The sequence below is a fragment of the Rhodamnia argentea genome, chromosome 6 (assembly GCF_020921035.1).
Source record: "Rhodamnia argentea isolate NSW1041297 chromosome 6, ASM2092103v1, whole genome shotgun sequence".
NCBI lineage: Eukaryota > Viridiplantae > Streptophyta > Magnoliopsida > Myrtales > Myrtaceae > Rhodamnia > Rhodamnia argentea.
In genome coordinates, this window is record NC_063155.1 from 29,432,107 (window position 1) to 29,438,106 (window position 6,000).

A 6,000-nucleotide genomic window follows, 5' to 3' on the forward strand; every position below is an offset into this window, starting at 1 on the left:
CACGATGAACCACTCAGGGTATGACGAACAGCATTTCCTCGTTGACAATTCTGGAGATAGATTCAAATCGCTCCATCCACCTACATCGAGTAAAGCTCCGCCTTGGGGAGATAAACCGGGACATGATTTATCGATTAGGTGCGTTGGAAGTCCTTAAGTTTCTGTATGGAACGAAGTCGAGTTCTAAATGTTACGCAAACAAGAGGGGTCGAGTATCGTTGGCAAACAAGATCGGAATTTCCTCGTAGCGCTAACGAAATTCGCACATTGCAGTTACGTTTCCAAATATATTTTGAGTTGATGCGCGCCATCATCTTGCGGAGTGCTCTTCTTTTCGATCCCTTGAAGTTCTTCTAGATGTAATTTCGAGGCTTCACGGCTGCTCGCACGTGCACCAAACACGAGTACAAACTGAGTCTATGAAGACGATCCAATGAGATCAAGCAATAGGAAATTATAATTGCTAATATTCCCGAAAGAAACAGTGTGTGCAAACGATAATACTCATTTTCTTTCGCTTTTGAATATTCATGATGTTCACTTTAATTTTTAATGTTGGTTGTCTTCTGGAAGGGTAAAAGATAATAAACCTAGTCTTGACTCTATTGAGCATATGTGCTGTCTCTCTCTCATATGCTAGGTTTATCATTAACATCACCAGGTTGAGGAGGCAGCAATCATCAAGATTGTGGAATTTCACGCAGTGTTTCTGGGATTCTTATCTCTTCATTCAACGAGGCAGAACAACCTGAAGCAATCATCATGTCCTCTACCCTCCTCCTCCCATCATTAACCACCCCTCACTTTTGTCCGCAGCACAACGCCTTTCACCACTTACCAACCGCACCAGATCAACTCTCCATCATCTCAGCTCTCGGAGGAGGAAGAAGAAGAAGAAGAAAGAGGAAGAAAGAAGCGTAGATCGGAGAGATCATGGAAAGGAAGTGAAGATGGGTTCGCTGAAGGAGAAGAGAAACCCTAGTTATTATCCCTAGCCTTTTGGGGTTTTTTCTTCATATAGTTTGTGTGCGACTTCTGAACAAAACTAGGGTTACGCCTTCTTCACGACAGACTTTGATCTGTCGATGTTCCTCGTATCTTCACTCCTCTCAACCTGGGAATTGAAGCATCACGGTCCGAACCTTGGAACAAAGATTCGAAGCTTTTATCTACATGGATCTTTCCAAGATCTCGCTATATTAAAGTAAGTATGCTTGAGGTTTGAGTTCGAGATTTGTCTTGAGTGTCTAAAAGACATCGTGATCGACATCACACAAGCTTTCTCTACATCCCTTTCCTTCGGTTGTATGTCTCTGTGGTTTTGTCCCCCCCCTTCTTTTTTTCCGTGAACTTGTTTTTCCGGGATTATGAAAACTTTGGACCTATCTGTTCGTGTATGTATGAATAAGTTAGTGTTGAACTGCTGCAAGAAGTACTGCTTTATTCTGTTGAATTACCAAATCACAGATTAGGCTCCACAAAATTAGCTTTCCTTCTTACGTCTCTATGCTAATCATTTCCAATCCACTCGATGATGCTTGGTCTTACATCGGAAGCCGATGTTAATGGCAAGATGTTGTCTGTTTGGCTGTTGATATTCGAGCTTCTTCTTGTTAGCTTTTTTTTTTTTTTTGGGTCGAATATTTAGCTGATTTGTAGATCTTGCAAGAACGAAGCGCATAAACCTCACGGTTTGAACGTGGAAATTCAGGGCTGTTGTCACAAATACGCACGACCATTCGACTATGTTTGGTTAATGAGTGATTCGAGGGGAGGAGAAGAGATTTCATTTAAAGGAGCTTGGTGTGCATATTGCTTGGCAAATGAAAACAGTTGAAAAGATTTGAAGGAACACACTTTTTTTTCCTGAAAGGCTGATGTAATGAACTTTTAATCCCTCCAAAAGCTGATGATTTCAAAGGTTTGGAGAATTCATGGTGATATAAGTTCTTTATCCCATGCTCTTGCTTGATTTTCTTCATCTATACTTGGGTTCTCTTCTGCTCATCCAGACCAAAAAGAAATCCTTTTGGTGGCTACAACACTCTCCGGACTTATTGAGCTAACCGCAATTTCCACACATTTATTTTTTCTTGTTAATTTACCGAAATAGCCCTCTCTCTCTCTCTCTCTCTCTCAATTTACTGTTTCTTTTTTTATTAAGGCTAATCCACAAAACTACCTTTATTTTTGTCATCTCTCTGGTTAATTTCACAATACAAAGGCTCCATTACACCCATCAATAACCAATTCACCATATCTCTTTATTTTTTATTCCGTTTTAGTTTATGATCTCATATTATCACTCGCAATAATTTTCTATTTATGACAGCTTATGAATGCTCGATGAATTGCCTTTTTCTCGAATAGTGCGAGTGAACCATATTTGAAAGTTGAAAATTTAAAATCCAATTTAATTATTTAGCTGATCTTGATAAAAAAAAATTGAAAAGAAAAATTGATCAAATATGAAAAAGGTTAATTTGTTAAAATCATGATCAAATGTCAAACATATTCATATTGAGAGCATATCTAAATATTAACAAAGGATAAACACATAAAAGAAAAAACATGACTTCTCGTTGTTCAACTCTTGCTATGAAGAAAGTAATTGCTATCACTTGTAAATTCATTCTCATAGCAAGTGGATCAAAACTTTAAAATATGCTTAAAACTTTCTCCTAAAAAAAATTGATGCGATTTTGAAAGTGCAAAATATGTAAATAAATTTTCAACCCCATATTGCAGTTCATATTAAAATGTGAAAAACTCAAAAGAAACCTACAAATTTATTGCAGAAAATCACCCCCAAGGTCAAGATCCGCTAGATAATTAGATTGAATTTTAATTTTCAACTTTGAAAAAAATTTCTCTCAAACTCTTTCGTAAAAAAAAAGGCAATTAATTGTGTGTTTATAAGTCGTTATAACTAGAATTTTCTAACCTTTTATACAACTTTTGTAATTTAACAAAGATGAGACCATAAAGTAAAAATAAAGACCTTCTCTAGGCAAAGTAATAACATGATGCATGATAAAATGATGTTTTAGCGGTGTATTTTGACACTTATATTGTGAAATTGATAACTTAAGAGAGAAAATATAAATAAAGGCAGTTATGTTGGTTAGGTTGATAAAAAATAATAAATTGAAGAGAAAGAATGGTATTTCGATTTGTTAATTAAAAAAGAAGTGACTTAGCCAAAATGAGGGTGAACATAGCGCCGCCCTAACTTTAATAGAACTTCCGACCAAAAAAAAAAACTTTAATAGAAATAATTAATCAAAATGAGAAGTGGATAGTATGAAAGTTGCCATTTATTGAAATTGTATTGCAGCATATTATCATGAAAATACAAGATTATAAGTATTAAATAATACAATGATATTTTATTACACCCATTTTATTGTTTGGATTTGGCGCACAACCATAACGAAGTAAAGCGTAGTGAAAAAGAGAAAATCAAGACACTAAATTTTATCTTGATTCACCCTTAAATTAGGGCTACGTCTTGTTGAGGATTCCACCATTATTAGCGCATCGCATTTCTCGTTTCGTCACTCAATTACAAGCGAAAAATATTATATATAACAATAGTTATTCATTTACCCAAACCAAACTATTAATGAAAATTTGGGCTTAAATCATAAAAACTCTCTGGTGTTCAGGGGGCGCTGTCTCCTTAAGACCTCGCCCGTTCAGTGTGGAGCGAGATCCACGTGCTTTCCCGCCATTGGAAAGTATGAATCACACCCAACATTTATGTCATTTTCTATTTGTTTTTTCATTTCCTCGCTTCTTCATATCAATGCGCTCAAGCTGAATTAAAAAAAAAAAAAAAAAGTATGATGCGCTTGAAACTTGTTGGTATAAGTGAATTATCTTAAGTTGTTATCATAAAGAGTTCACAACTTTAACCAAAGAATTTCTTTAAGAACAATTTGAAATACCCGGATCTTAGACGATTCCCAAACATGTAAACTTCTTTGATTTCAATAGAAGAAGAGATAAGACAACAATATAGGAAAGGCCAATACAAATCATTAGATTGGTTGAAACCACTTTTATCTATCTAACAATTAATGAGGTCTCAATGATGACTATTTTGAAACATTTAAACTTTAGGGTGCGCCTAAAGCTATCTGAGGGCTGAATATGCCATGATCCTTTATAGATCATTTGACTTTAATTGTGTCGTAATAAGGGATATTTAGAATTTCTCAATTGATGACCAAGCATGAGCTTGGTTGCATGACCAACAATGCATCTTTAGATTTAGGGTCACATTCTAGACAACACTTTTCTGAGTTCGAAGCAATGCGCACTTTTGTATTCTAACTCAAATGAGGTAAGATGAGCATGTGGTAGTGCATTCGCATAGAATTTCGGCATCACATCGAGAGACCTCTCACAGAGAAAGTGGTATCGATCCTTGTATGCTAGGGTAATACAATATAACCAAATCCCAGTTATAAAATGTCCAATTTATGCAAACTAGTGGCTTATGTTTAGGTTTGAGCCGTTTCTCCTATATCATAGTTAGATCTTGATAAGTTCCTAACCAACCCTAAAAGAGGTTGATGGCGACTTTAATCATCAATTGACGGGTTCGGGCCGGGCTTTAACAAATCGGGCCTAATTTCTTGCCCAGGCTCATCTACACGAATAATTTGTGCACAAAATTCTTGAATTGGGTTCTATAACTAATTAGCATTGTCCAAGCCACCCAATAATGCCTTTCGAGCCCATGTTGCTTGGTGCGGGCCTGACCGAGCCCATGGGTCGTGACTGCCCTCAAAATTCAGTAAAGCGGGGACTTCTAGATAGACAAGTGATAGGAGAAAATTATTAAAAAAAATCATAAACCTATTATATTTTTTTTTTCAATTTAGTCCTAAACCTTTTAATTTTTTCAATTCAGTCTCAAACCTTTTGTATTTGTGTCAATTCAGTTCATCCGGCTAATTTTGGTCGGTTGGCGCCGATTGAATAGATAAGTAGAGTACATTTTCAGTTATCCACATATTCATTTGAAAATTAAAGATAATCATTTTTTTTTCTCTGTATTGCCAAGGAGAAAAAAAAAAAGGTTTGAACGTACTTTTATCATATTTTCATTAAATTGATTTTGACAATTCAATTAATTTCCATTTTATGTCATTTGTCATCGGTCTATCGTACATGTCTGGATTCGTTCTTACTCTCTATCCATTTTCATTTTTCTTCTTCACCTTGTTTACTGAAAATTATCAACTTCGGCTGTTAAAATCCACTTAAAGTCTTTGTCATCAATTGCAAGAGATTTTTCTAATCGAGATGTAACCTTGGAGAGATGATAGCGAACAAAAAAAATAAAAAATAAAAAATTGAAGAGATGCTAATTACAAGTTTAAATGTGAAATTTATCCTACTTCAGTCAATACGCCGAACAAGATACGTGTTTAATATTTGGGTAAAAGTCATAAAAAATGACAAATTATGCCCATCGCGACGCGTTTATCCTTTTTTTTTTTTTCCCGACACTGAAAATATTGAACTCACACCCGCATGACATATTTACCATAACCTTATACTAGTGAGTCACATTTATCCTAAACATTTTATCGTGTCGTAGAAAAAAAAAACTTAAATTTGCATCTATGCCACACATTTACCTAAAAGTTTTGGGTAAATGTATTACGCACCCGCAAGTTTGAGGTTTACGATGTCCCAAAAAAATAATTCGAGATAAATGTGTTACACGGGGTAGAGGCTCGAGTTTTTTTGGTGTCACAAAAAAAAAAAAACAAAGCTTGGAGTTAATGTGTCACACGATACAAGTTTGAGATTTTTGGTATCATCAGAAAAATTTTAGGGTAAATTTGTCGTAATGAACGTAATTTATGATTTTTGACGGCTTTTTCCTATCGATATATTTTGACCAAAATAAAATTGGATATGAAAATAGCTCTGCTCAAAAGAAATTAGAAAAATAAATCGAAAAGAAAAAAAGAGAGAAAA